We start from the raw sequence: 14,779 nt of genomic DNA on the forward strand, positions 1-14,779 counted from the left end.
GATATCTTTGTTGCTTATTTACACTCTATTAGGCAGTGTGGATGTACCCTGAAAATGCTTTACTTTGGACTGGGAACGTTTCTGTTTAGGCATGTTTACTTGAAGTAAGTACAGAAACATAGGGTGTAAAAACCAAGACAAACATGCTTCTCAGTCCTCCTAGGCAGCACCTTTCTTGCAAGTGCAGGGAAATAACACAGCTTTATGGCATTTCATTATAATGTGTCAATCAGTTTTCTATTAAGTAGTACTTATTTACAGCTACAGTAAGGCAGGTTATTGTACAGGAAGCAATATTCATGGAATGTGTTGGGAAAGATGCCATGGCATTAGTCAAATTATACATGCCGAATAGGACTTGACTAGTTATGAAGCTAGCTGAATACCATGACATATCTATCAACTACTTACACACCAGCAAAAGAATTAATCAGGTATATTTCTGTATACCAACATAACTCGACTGCCCTTGCTGACTGCATACTCTGTGTTGTTCTTAGTGCTGTTCTCTTCCTAGCTTTGTTTCACTCTGCTGCAATAAAAGGGGCTAACTTTTTTTTTTCTACCTTGCACTCTTGCAAGAGCTCTTGCTCTTTCATGTGAATCTATTTCTACTCAGTACTTCTGATTTAAATTTCATCTCCTCTGTTCCAGTGGCCTGCCCCTGCCAGGTTTTGAACTGTTAGCAGATGTTGAATGAGGCAGAGGAGTAAACAAACCCACACCCAAACGTAGGAGGCGTGTGTGTGGCTAAAGGAAATGGTAGGAAGTCAGTTCTTTGCTCTATTCAGGTACAGGAAGTGGAAGGGAGCTGGGATCCCTTCCAGAATCTTTGTTAGCTACTTGTGAAGTTGTATGCGTTTGTCCTCTTTTGGATCTAGTTTTGCGGACTTAAGATGGTGTCTTTCACTGGCACTTACCACACTCATCATTGCTGTCTGGGGCTGCCACCCCTGGGCAATGGTGTGAGTGCTCCCTGGTCTGCTCCGGACAAAATGAGATAGTTTAGCTCGTGACAGTGGAGTCAACACATCTGGCTTGCTTTATCTTGCTACAAATAGGGATCATTTGTAAAATATGAATCATTGAACTATGGCAGATAGGCAAGGCTGAACAGATGATGATGATGCCATCTTTCAGTGGCATAGCTGTTTGTAAAAATCATTTTATGGTTTAACTTTAATATCGGTTTCTGGCTAGTGGGTGTCTGAAGTTTGAAGTTACTTCCCTAATCCTGTGTAGCTGAAAAGAAAGAAATACTATTCCTCCGTTCCTCTTGCTATTCTTTTGTCTGCCAGAACAGCTTTTCACTCTTCTTCTTTTCTTACCTTAAGTCACAGCAGAATAGCACAAGTACATTTTTTTTTTATTTTCCTCATTGCCCTCAAGTTTGAGAACTGTCAAGTTCGATTACATCTTTCTCTATTGGCATTTATAGATGCTTCAAACAGTAGCTGAAGTTCTGATAGGCCTTTCTAACTATTCAGGAGGAGGCTAATCTGTACTTGGAAGCTTCCTCTGAAACCGAAAGGGCAGAAGCGAAGCGCAAGGAAACTCGAGCAGGGACTGCTAAGAATGATTATTACCATAAAAAAGATTTAAAGCATATCACAAAAGCTTCGCAGTTGTTTTAGATTTAATTTTATGAGCTTTCTGCTCATTTAAAAAAGAAATTACATTAAAAGCTGGGCATTTGCTCTCCATTGTTCTGCAGTGCTGGAGAGCAGATCTTATGCTTGCTCTGGGATGAGAATAGGAAAGTGGGATGGATGGACCAATGTCCTGCCTCCAGTGTCCAGGCTAAGCACTGCGTCTATAGAAGGCACGTGCAGCACTAGCAGTGAAGAGTAGACCTTCTACTACTTGAAAATATTGGATTCTTAGAATAAAAACATACAATTAACAAAATATTTTTTTATACCTAATTGTACTTTCCTTTACAGGGAGAGAAAATAGAATTCAAAGCGGGTCACGCAATACAGTTTTATTTTTTGTAGTCTGTTATGAGGTGTTCAGTTTACAAGAAGTTTTGAAAAGTTACAAGTGATGTTGCAGTCCAGAATTTTTCTGTTCTTCTAAAACGTAGATGAAATCCAAAAAGCAATAGAAAAAAAAATATTTCAGTTGATATTAAATCTGAAAGTTTCTACCCTTATGAGAGATAATACAGCATCTATGATATCTCTCTGCTTTATTACTTATCTTTGGTTTCAGTGTTTAATGTTGACCTCTGAACAGGAAATGGTGAGGGTTTTTTTTTTTTGTAATATGCTAATACCATGTATGATGTAGTAAAATGCTTTCCATGTGCTTGTTGATGTGTATATATAGCTTATTTTGGATATTTTTTTGCCCTCATGTATTCTCCAGCTTATATTCTGCTTGCTTATGATGTTGCAAGAAATGTGTTTTTTTTACTTATGATGTTGGCAGGAAAAGATCTATATGCAGTCATAAATTAAGTAATATATGAGACGCCTAGACGGTTTAGAGCATAACAGGTATATACCATATTTTGGTTGTTATCCTCCTGATAATCAAAGAGAATCAGGGGAACCAAATTTCAGCAGGATTTTTTTTTTCCTTGAAATCCTAAGCCAGCATACAAAACTAATGTTACTCTTAAACTTCCACTGCTAAAGCCTATGCAGCCCAAAACAAGCTCTGGATTCCAACTGTGGAGTGACAAAGATGTCACAAGGAGGACAAATGCAGATGTTAATAAATAAACTCTATGAATCATCATAATTGTTTGCCAGGAGCAAAGGAATTCATATTGCCCCTCTTAACTGTGTCAGGGCTTTATTGCTCATCAAAGTAAAGGCAATAAACACTCTTATCTCCACTCAGCTAATGATACCAACTTAGTCCGAATATGTTGTAGTTTCACCAGCATTTCTTTTATCTTAAGTACTTATGCCCTTGTGCCTCTTTTTTTCAGTTATGCTGGTATAACCCTTGGTGTAGGCCAGCGCTGGGCTGTGCTGAGGAACTGGTCTGGGTTAAAAATAACGCTCCATTTTCTGTGGGGTTGTTTTCCCCCACCCTTGATGAGTTTCCCAATCTGTTTTATTATGCTGCCACAAAAACAGTTGTTCCAGCACAAGTAAAGGGTGATGTGGGAGCAGGAATGAGTAATGGGTGTAGGGGTGGATTAAGATGATATTGCCACCATTAAAAAAGTGCTCTTAAAATTCCAAACTTAGCCTGTGAACTTGCTCTCCTTGAGCAGTCAATATTCAAGAGAAGCCTCTTGTAGCAGCTTCATGAATCCCTACGCATTGCCTCTGGGTATTTAATTGCATGGTGAATTCTTTGCAGTTTGGATTATCTTTTATATTGATACAATGCCTTGCAAACTGGGTCCCATGCTTGGAGGCTCTATTCAAAACCATTTTTTTTTTTTTTGTTTTAAAGGCAGTACTTCAGCCAAACTTGTGTGAATATGAACCTAATTCCGTATGATGCACCAGGAAACACAAACAAATAGTATGCACAGTGCAAAGATTATAAAAGTACCCCTAGGCATCTCCTGGACTGGAATTCAAGATAATGTCAGTATTGTAATTACTGTATATAGGTTTATGGGTATGTCTGAGTTTTTTTTTTTTTTTAAAGAAAGAAAAAACCCACCAGCCCACGAGGAATAACTTCACTCCTTTTATTCTTTGTCTTCTAACAAAAGAAGGGAACAATTCATGCCAGAGTCTGAAACACAAAGATTAGTTTGTTGATTTGGAAATAATTTGAATTGTATGATCAATCCTGAAACAGCTTAAAGCAAAGCCACAATAACCTGATTCAGTGCTTCTCTGTATGCTTTCAAGGTATGGATACGTTTCACATTGGTACCATTCCCTTTCTTTCAGGAAAGTTAGCAGAGCTGGCAAATGGTTTTTGATTGGGTTTTGCCTAATCATTTAGACAGTAGAAATACTGGAAACTGTTATAAGTGGTTGAAACTAATGTTTTGTGATTGACCTGGGAAGAGTGCAAGGTGACAGAGAAACTTCTTGCATTAGAGCTGTTGTCACTGGTGGAAGAGAAGAGATGTTTTTGATGAAAAACTCTCTCTGCTTAGTCTAGTTTTGAAATACAGTATTTTTTTTTAAATGTTTAAAATTGGAATTTTGTCCCTTTGGCCTTTACAGCCAATATTTTCTTTTATTTTCTTTTGATAAAATACCTTTTTGTAATTAAAAGGTATTGGCTGAAGCATTAAGAATATCAGTGTTATAGGTCAGGTGTGCTTGTTTATTCTGCAAAGAAAGTGTCATGATACTTGTTTACCATGTATTGTTATGAGTAGGTAGGGATGGGCAACATGGAAATGTCAATCACTTATTCAGAGGAGTAATAGCTGATAATGTTGCCTTTTCCTGTAAAGGTGAAGATTGCCTAAATGTAAATACATTTCAACTGAATAGTGTATTCTACAATATTTACATTTATAACATCCGTTATAATTCCTTTTTTAGTTGCTGAGATATATAGTTGGAAATATCTGGATTAAACTAGATTCTCTAATCACTTTTATCGTCAGAGCTCTGTGGCTTGTCTCTTCAGTACTGAAATACAAGCTTCATTTTTGAGACTTTTAACTGTACGGGATGGATGCGACAAGCTTAATGAAATTATTGTAATGCATTTTAGAAGTGACCTGTCCACCCTTATCTCTTGTGGCTGAGATGTATGGGAGGAACAACGTATAAAAGCCAAGAGGCTGATGTAGTAAGCTAAGCATTCACTGTCAACTTTGAAACTAAACCTTTCACAAAACAGCAGTGTTTCAGGGAATGTTGTTACAGATGTTACCTTGGATCACCTGAATGGATATTATTGTCCCAGCAATATTGTTTCTGTATCACCTTTTATTTTGTATTAAGTTAACTTGTTGAAGAGGAGCCTGCTCAAGTTCAGTTTTACTTCAAGAAGTAAGAAACCATAGAGAAGCTTGCTAATTGCTTAGTGCATGGCTCTGGTGTTCAGGAAATCCACTCCTATTGTATTCTAACCGTGAACACGACTCGTACAGTTTGGACTACAGAAGAAGTTGGGTGGAGGGAGAGCAAAAGATGTGAGCTCTCTGCCTCCATTCAGAAACCTTTTAGTGAGTGTTTGAAATGTTCTGGGGTAAGAAAACTCCTAGTTTAAATTGAGATTATTCGGAAACTGCTTCTCATAAACTGAAATGGTCCACTGATCAGGTAGAGGAGTTTATGTAAAAGTTATGGGGGAAAAAAGATTCCTGGATATGAGCTGGAAAACACTGGCTTCTGATTTTTCTTTGTGTTCTTCCCAGTCCATTGAAATGAGGTTGGTACTACACTTTAAAGCTGAACAGCTTGGATACCCCATTTGACCTACCTCTAAAGTTATTGAAGGGAAAACTGCTTCTGGAGCTGTGGAAATTATGCAGTTTGACCCTCTTGCTTTTATCCTGCAGAGGCTTTACGTAAGTCCTTTTATGATGTACTCTCCACCTCATCAGTTGCCTTCATCCAAGGTGCCAGAGCATTGGACAATGCTTAATTGAATCTAAAGAGACTCCTGTGCTAAGGAAGAGAGCTGTTTTTACAGGTGGCAAAATTATGTTACCTTGAGTCAGCTCTTGAGACAGTAGCAGTGGAAAGAGGCTTAGTCCTCCATCCCAGTCAGTGGAAAAGCAGCAGGCTTTTTGGATGCAGTCAGCTGGGCAAACCTGCTGCTATAGAAGGTGTATGAAGAGGGCTGACTGTGGGTGAAAAAGTGAATTCCTTGGTTTGAATATGGATGGCAACGGTAGAAGAGAAACTACTGTGCCTCGGTAGAAACTGCTTGGGTGATGAAGGCTGTGGTGTTGCTTTAGGCTCAGGCTGCAATATGTGATGTGGTAGTTTTGCATAATGACTGGAGTATTGAACTGGAATTCAAGACCTTAATCTTGCTCACAGATTTACTGTACTCTTCTAGGTGATGGAAAAATTGCCCTTTCTTTTCTGACCTCTTCTGTGAAGCTCAGAAGTCTGTACGTGAAAAAATGCTCTGTCAGCCCTTTTTTTGGTAACTGAAATGCATAGTTATATATAAGCTTAATCTTTCTTTATATTGGAGGGATTCCAGTTTTCCTTTCCTTTACTGCTGTTGTATGCTGAGTAGACTATTAGACACTTGTCTGCTTCTTGTATGCTGATGTTTTACAGGAGCATTAGTCTTAGGCTGAGTAATTCATTTCTTGCCAAGCTTCTGCACTGAAAGTATTGTTGTCTCCTGTGTTGTTCTGATGTGGTACATCTACTACCTAATGTACTTTGCTGATGGAATGAACTTTTTGAGCTATTTGTATTTGGCAATCTTTCAGGATCAGAAAGAGGGAAAAATAAGTGCAGTTGCCGTGGCCTGATGTACCAGGTTCATCTGTGCACACTATCTAGGTGAACTGATCTGTTTTAATCTGTGGCGATGTCTTGTGGTCCTGGGGAGCCTCTGAGTGCTTGAAGGATGATGAAAACTGCATTGCTGTTATGGCACTGGAAGATACTGATACAAAATGGAAAGTATTCAGTAGTTTTCCCAGGTAGAATTGTGCCTTACAATGTACCTGTGATAAACCTATACATTAATGGAGTGTATTTCATTCTGTTCTTAAGTTACTATTCAATATTTTAAGCGATGTCTGAAAAATCCAATGTTACAAACTCACAGCCTGTAAAATGGTGCTTTACACGCTGTTCTTGAGCTTCCTGAAAGTGTCAAATACTGAAGGCTTTTTTAAAAAAATTCCTGTTAGCAAAGAAACTAAGGTCTAGGTAAATAGATTTAGAATAGAAATAAAAACCTTCATGGCTGTATCATGTCATTTATGTATTTTATCCATAATGTCAGCCTCTACTTTGCATTTTGTGTTGTGCCAACCACTGCATGCTGCCTACTGGGAAACTGAATGAGGAACAGAAACTTTTTTTAAGTTGAAGTGTATAACCAGATCTAGTTTAATAAAATTTTTTAAGATGCTTTTGCTAATCAAGTCAATTAACTGTTTTAGCTCGTGGAGAATTTTACTTTCACGGAAGCTTTTGAGGTAGAATCATTTCTAGCGGTTAGGTTGACATCTGATGACTGTCTCACAGCATTGCTTTGTCCTTGGAGTGACCTCCTTGTTGTCTATTTAAGCCTTCTGCTGCTCTGAGTCATCTTGATTGGATGTTTCTTTTTCTCTTTCTAATGCTCGTAGGCAGCTATGATGGCCCTGTTTTGTCCTGTTTATTGAGTCCTGACCCCGAGTGCTTTCACAGGATGCCCTTTGGAAGTCCAACACCTCTTTAGCCCTTGGGAGGGCAGCTACTCATTCCATGGAGAAGACTAAGCTAAAGACAAACATTTACAAGACAGAGGGAGAGTAAATGGAGAAGAGCGTTTTTGGAATTGCTCTTATAGTACTGAGTCAAAGCAAAGGTGCTCCCTTTCTTGTGTTCCTACCATGTGCCCAGCCTCTGTGAAACTGGATCACCCTGCAAGGGATGCAGACATTTCCTCTGAAGGGAAGGGTGCTGTGGAGAGTTGCCAGCTGTGCAGAGGCAGCATCCAGGAGAGCTTTGGTGGTACCCAAAAGCTTACTCGAATTTCAAACAGAATCAAATGGGAGTTTATAATATACTAATTTACCTCTATGCATCCCTGGCCTCAAAGTAGAAGCACAATGCAATCTGGACAGTGTCTTTTTTTTTGACTACAGGATTATTCTGCAGGGACACTTCCTCCAGCTGTCCCTAAAGTTCAGATGTCTCCTTGCCTTCTGCTCTCCACCCTCTGCGATTCCTCCCTTGAGTACAGAATACAGCAGATACTGGGAAACATCTTACTTTTTTGTAAGGCATTTCTGCCTCACCTCAATTTCTGAAACTGTATTTCACTTCTTCAGTAACTCCAGCTAAGTATAAACCAATTCTTTCTTTCTAAGTGGAAATCCTCTTTGGGATGCAGGAGGAAAACTGAGTCTCACAAGCTGTTAAGAGAAATTAGAACTCTATTCATGTCCCTACCGCTGCAGAAAGCCAGCGTTCTCTTACTCCAGCTGGCTAAGACCCGAGTCTCCAAACACTGGCATGATGTACCTTAATGGTTTTCCTGACACTAATATTAGTGATTGTTTTGCAGTAACTAACTAAATCTTTCATCATGGTGAAGAAATATCTCAGGCTGTTGATTTTAAACAAAAAAGCCCACGCCTTTATGTGTCATTGCACCCACAATGATTTGGGGCCTCCAACTGCACCTCTCCAACTTACCGTGTCTGGATTGGAAAGACTTAAGATGTTGCTGTGCAGTAGCTTCCTGGAACACTTCAAAAAGGGCATTCACAACAATAGTTGATTTGCCAAGACTGAACTTGTAAGCAATGGGATTTGTTATGATTATGTGAGCATACTTTCTCGTTTATAAGCAGTGCTCTGGTACTTCAGTTTGAAAACCTGCTTAGCACAATTTCCTTTAAAATGACTTCTCTCACCCTAAAGTCACCTCTCGCTCTTCAGCAGTCACTGCCAGTGTTGCATTTCCTAAGGTTCACCATTGCGCCGTGTGGATGTGCCCGCGCAGCTGGTTTTTGCTTTCTTTTGGAAGAGCCTCCTAAGGGGTGCCACGTTCCTCATGTTGACAGCACTCAACAGCATGTCCACTATGCTGCATGGTAGCTTTAAAAAAAAAAAAAAAAAAAGGCGGGGGGGGGAGGGCTGCCATTAACAGTTCTAGGTCAGCCTTACTTAAAATTCATGCCTGTGTATGTACCCACCTAGTGCAGCACAAGCAAAATTGGAGCAGAGAGAATGCATTATTTTGCTGCTCAGCTGAGGTATCTGCTTAGGACCCAGAGGGGTAGGTAGGTTGAACAAGTGCAGGTGGTGGGAAACAAGGGTAAGGGAAGTCAGCCCAAGTCAGCATGGTAGTGGTGTGGGAGCAGTTCAGTCTTTAATACAGCAGTTTACAAAAACTAAACAAAATAATATATGCAACTCCCCACAGGTGTTATCAGTGCTACTACTTACTAATGTTCCGAACCCAGCAAGACTCCAGCTGGTGCAATAAAATGCCATATAATGATGCAAAGCTAATGTCATTTTATCTACAGTGACAGTGCTGAGCTGAGTGTATGCTATAGGCAGGATGTTACTGTAGAAATATGCTTTTTCCATTGGTATTGGTGACTATTTTTCACTTTACTTGCTCATCTCTTCTTTTTTTGAGTGAATATTGAATTTTTAAGGTAACAATTCTTTTCTCTCCCCTTCCTGTGAAATTCCTTTTTGCTGTATTTTGATATTACAAAGACAGCACCATCTCCACATCTCTGTCTATCAAGTGGAAATTTATGGGGTTTTTTTTTCTGTATTTAATTTTCTCCAGTGCTGAATACCCACAGATATATTGACATTGAATATATGGTAACAAGATGTCTTTGAAAATTAGAAGGCTTGTCTACTTTTTTCCATAGGTATTAGCCAGATTAGGAAGATGTTACCTGTGTAACAAATCCTATTTCCATTTGTTTTAAGGAGTTTCCTCTGTAAGCTGAGGTCTTGTTCTGCATCTCTATTCTTGTTTAGCTTCCAAAGAGTTGAACTGAGTCCCCTCAATAGTGACTATTTAACAATGATATATTTAATTGTTCTGTTAAATGATGGGTAAATACAAACTGAGCTTTTTTTTTTTTTTTTTTTTTTTTTAACCAGCTCTTGGTAACAAACTGTTTCTGTTGTAATTGATTTGATGTGTGAGATTTTCATATGCAATTCTCCTATTAATGGTTGATAAGGATGGATGATATGACTGAGCAGCCCAATAGCTCAGCTTGCAGCTGAAGGGGACTCACTCATGTCTTTTTTTGCATGTTTTCGCATCATATGCTTCAATCAGGCAAGTAAGTTACAAGCAATAGTATTCATAACTAGAGTCAATTCTAAGCCCTCCTACCTGAAAGTACAAGAATGATACAAACTTTGTGTAATGGTATAACAGAAAAGAGGTAGGAAGATTTTTTGAGTGAACGCAAATCTTGGCAACATTAGCTGAATCTGTTTGCTTGTGGCCTGCCCGTGGTCAGGGTGTATGAAGAAGGTAATGAGAACTGATACAAGGATGCTCTGATGTGTATCCCGTATGTTTCTCCCTGAAAGGAGAAATGGTAGAAAAGCTGAAAAGAGTCTTACCATTTAACATTCAGAAAACTACAGTGTATATGTAAAACAAGCAATTTTCATCACTACGTAAGAAGAAATTCAGCATTGCTAATCTTATTTTGTGCCCATTTGTTCTTAATCTTCAAAAATGCTAACTTTTGTTGTCTTCAGAGATCTTCAGTCACTTTCATTCCAAGTATTTAGTTAACTCTTCCACCATACACATCTTTTTAGAGCTTATCTGTAAATTGTGTATAGAACATAGAAGTATATTAATTTTAATAAAGTTAATGGCACAAATTCAAGTTAAAAAAGCAGAGCACGCTAGCTTAAATACCACTCCCTACCCTTCTAAGTCAGTATGGAGTTTTATATTCTGCATTGGTTACTAACAATGTGCATGCACTTTTGAAATATCACAGATATATATAAAACAGTTCATATATTTTTTTATATATATATAAAAATATATGAAATCAGAACTATCCCTACTATAGGGGAGAAACCAAAATGAGTAAAGCTCTTCATATTGACTTGCAGAATGAATGTGGAACATTGGGGTGTGTGTGTGTGTGTGTGTGTGTGTGTGTGTTAGCACCATTTTTTGTGCATCTGAAAACATAAGATTGCATTACAACTGTTTAGCTCCCAGTTCTCATTTTGTGAAAGCCTAGTTGAAGTGGCCCAAAGCTTAGCTGATCGGACTTGGGAGAAAAATTAAAACATTGCACAAAGTTTTCTGGTCACATAATTAACAAGGACAAAAAAGGAAGAGCTAGCCCTTTGGATGAGAAGATTAGCCTGAGTCAGAGATGGCCCAAATATTAAATGAATACCTCACCAGAGTTTTTCATAAGGGTAATGATGTACTCTTATCTAATGGAAAAGAGGTCGCAGTAATAAAGATAATGACATCGTAGGTGAAATCAAACCTTATTTTGACTTCCAGGTGAAAGTAGTCATGCAACGTGTTACAGCTCACCATGCAGACAAGAGTAGGTGACTTCGTGAGGCAGTGTTGCAGAACTGAAGTGAAATCTGAGTGCCAAGAGCGAGGCATGCACTGAGGCACCAATAGTGGCAGTGTCTATTATACACTGGGCGCCAGAGCAGCTCACAGTATGGAGAAGAAAATAGGTAGATTAGTCGTCTGTGGGACGAGTGACATGCAAGCATGGTCAACTAGAGTTCCTCGTAAAGGTAGGGGAGCATTGATACCAAGTTTGAATTCTAGCAGCTTTTCCCCTAACTCTTTTGTGTTTTTGCCTTTCGCTCAAACACTGGAAATGCAGCGAGAGAAAATTGGGGAAGATATGCTAATGTCCATGGTGTTTGTTTTCCCAGTGAAACTGGGAATTCTTTCAGGTGCCTGCCCAATATATCTTCTTCATACTTGAGTGAAGTTGATAATCCTGTTCAGTCTTGTAAGGAAACTCCCATCCAGACTGTGCCTGTGGGGGCTGTTTGGGCTTGATGTGCCTTTCTGTGTCATGTGGGACATTAGTCCCTAGGTTCACTTTCATTTACATCATTGTGACAGCAGGTAATTTAAGATATTAGTGATGCTGGATCCCTCACTGCCTTATTGTAGCTCAATGTAATTTCTGTGGCTTCAGTTCTTGTGTTGTGAATTGCTCTTGTGGTTTGTGATGGACAGAGGTGCAGTGTGCACAGTTCTGTCTAAAGCTCTAGTACACGGCTGTCAATGATTGTGCAGGACTGGACTTGATAATCCCTGTACTCTTCCTATGTGGTTTCACCATCAGCATGAGCTCGTCTACGGCTGAGCTGCTGCTCCCTCCTCCCTCCCTTTCTGCACATCCCAGGTGCTGTGTTCTCCCCCTTTTCCTTGCATGAGCTCTTTCAGCTGCACCTGCTGATCTGACTGAAAAATAACCATTCCCTGAAAGGGTCAGATTTCAGTTGGGTCAGTGCACTGCTGGGGCTCCTCCTGCAGCTGCCTGAGGACCAGATGGTTTGTCATGTCATGCTGTGGAACTGCGCATTTGGGCGGTTCCTCCATTCAGCCATTGCAAGTGGATGGGTGGTGTAAGAAGACAGAGAGAAGGCACCCACTGTTGCCTGCAAACAGCAGCGCCACATCTGCTGCACGTGAAAGACTTGAAACAGTTCCCAAAGGAAGGAGCTTTTCTATCTCTGTTATCGCTGTTTAGCCTTGCTGTGAAGTCTCCAGTATCAGATCTTTTAACAATTGAATTCGTAGGCAGGTGTAGAAAGAAACATGACTTGGTCTTTATTTTAGGTGGCATCAGAATGGAAAATCCATTAGGCTGGCAAAAAAACAATGGGACATGTGATTAAAATGAAATATGTTTTCACTAGTTCTGCTGCTTACAGAATGCTTTATTCGTGTAGGTAAATGACAGATTTGATGTTAGTTTGAAAAGCAAAGCATTAAATAAAGAGGTACTCTGTACATAGTTCAATAAAGGTACGGGGTAACTATCAGATCTCTGACTGAGTACTGCCAATGGTGGATTTTACAAGTAGATGCTAAATTTCTAGATGCTAGATTTCTAAATCTAAGTAGATGCTAGATTTCTAAATCTCTTTCATATCTTTAGGATTTTTTTTTTTAAGGAACTTGCACTATTCCCTCTCCAATGTCTAATGCAAAATATACATGGAGAAATTGTTGATGCACTATAATGAATTAGGATTTGTTTTTTGGGAAGGACTATCTGAAATTTAATCAAGGTAACAACTAACTAATACCTCTCTCAGAACTTGGAAATTTCTCGGAAGACCTCCATTACAGAATTGCCTTGCGTGCTTTCTCTACTTGATTTAGGCAGAACTGTCATCTAACAGGAGCGGTGTTTACAAGTCATCTTAAGAAGAAAGAGAAGACCACCTAATGCTAAGCAGGAAGTAGCCAACTTGTCTGTAAGATGAGGCTTTCCAAAAATGGATTATGTGGTTGAGAGAAGGCATAAAGGATCAGAAAGGTAATGAAAACTCTTAGGGAAGTCGGTAACAATAGGTGACATCTAACGACAATTTTAAACTTGGTTGCAGAATATAGGTGAGTAATCAATCTGATGTAATAAATAGGCAGTTTGTATTTGTTTGCCTTGTGGTGTAAGGAGTAATGTAGTTACAATATGTGTGATTGTATAACCATGCAATCTGGGGAGATGGAAAGGGCAGAGCTAGTACTTCCCAGGTAAAGCTAAAGATACGATCTGTGAAATGTTCTGGTTTAACTGCCTTGTGAACTCTGAGGACAGAATTACAATAGCACATTAAGTGATTCTGAAATACTGAAGTTTCATAATTGTGCCCGAATATGTAAGTCAGTATTACTCTTATTTCCTAGGTTATCATTTTGAAATCAGACCTGCCCGAGTCAACCCTTTCTGTAGGCTTTCACTGCCTGCCTAGGGTTTCTGGAGACAGAGGGTCCCCCGTTGTTATCAGACTGCCTGCTCTGGGCCCTGACCTGCGTACGCTCCTGAATCTTTGCTTTTGGCATCGGCTGCAAGTGGAAATTATCCTGGTGGAAATTTGTACGTTATTGTATTTTCCTGTCTTTTGCTAAAATATATGTGTAAAAATAGTTTATCCATCTTGCTAATTCTTAGCTTTGCTCTCTAACGTGAATTCTGAACGCGAGTGACCGCTGAGCTTCGGAGGCTGGTTTCCAGAACAGCAAAGCTTGCATTAGATTCCCGGTGAGATTGTTTCATTTTGCTCAGTTCTGTGAGGGTTCTTTTCTTCGCTTGTCTTCTGTGTAATGGCCATTGGTGCTAAAACTTCTGTTGTAAAATTGCTGTTTAAAAGCCAATCTTGGTATCTCCTTCAATGTTTAAAATCTCTATGTAGGGGGAATAGAGTAGCCTAAAGAATGGCAAATATCTTTCATGTGGGTTAAGCAAAGGAATGTGAGAAATTTATTGTTCTCCTAAAAAAAAAAAAAATGCTTGAGGCATACCAGTAATTCCCCTTACAAGGATCACCAATAGCCTTTGTGTACTAACAGAATTTGAGCGCTTGCAACAGCTTGGTATCTACCTCTTGTTACAAGGAGGCTGTCTTCACATGGTTTGCCGTGGTATTTGTGGCTTTTTTGATTGTGAAAATGCACATTGTTTGCTGGTGTAAATGATCTTATTGTCCACATTTGCCTCTCCCGTAAAGGTAATGGTCAAACTTGAAATTGGTTCTGCGAAGCTGTGTGCCTTAACTCAGCTACAGTTAGGGGACCACTACTTCTGCTGTCTCCTGAGCCACAGGAAACCAGATGCCAGCAAATGACTTTGCTCTTTTCAAATGGCCTTTTCCATCATTTGGCTCATCTAGACTCCCCATTTTTATAAAAAATGAAGACATATTTCTTTAAAGGCCTCTTCAGAAATAATGTTAGTACAGCTTGCTGGAGCCTAGATACAAAATATTACTTCCATTGACATTTTTAAATCAAAAAGAAGTGCTCTTTTTTTTCCCCTGAGTACCTTGTGTCTGTTTTTGTGAGGTGATTTCAGTGCTTGTTTTCCGAACACGTGTGTTTGGGAGGGTTGCATATATGTTCTTTAGAACTTTTCAAGCTACACGGACTGAACTTAAATAGTTGGATTTTTTTTTTTTTAATTTAAGTAAATCAC

The 14,779-nt window shown here is 39.2% G+C and overlaps 1 protein-coding gene across 14 annotated transcripts in view; it reads left to right on the forward strand.

The window, feature by feature from the left end:
- LOC138060844 (very long chain fatty acid elongase 7-like) overlaps window positions 1-14,779 on the forward strand; it is a 54,759-nt gene that overhangs the window by 19,162 nt on the left and 20,818 nt on the right. The window contains exons 2-3 of one of the 14 annotated variants that reach the window (XM_068926104.1): window positions 12,967-13,123; window positions 13,495-13,684. The exons of 6 other annotated variants lie outside the window; for them this stretch is intronic. The gene's annotated coding sequence lies outside the window, so the exon portion shown is untranslated. Of the gene's footprint in view, window positions 1-7,714; window positions 8,669-9,880; window positions 9,896-12,850; window positions 12,873-12,966; window positions 13,124-13,158; window positions 13,685-14,779 lie in introns of those variants that run through there. 7 more of the 14 variants (XM_068926105.1, XM_068926112.1, XM_068926108.1 and 4 more) reach the window with 7 other exon arrangements.

Source organism: Struthio camelus, chromosome W, assembly GCF_040807025.1.
Source record: "Struthio camelus isolate bStrCam1 chromosome W, bStrCam1.hap1, whole genome shotgun sequence".
NCBI lineage: Eukaryota > Metazoa > Chordata > Aves > Struthioniformes > Struthionidae > Struthio > Struthio camelus.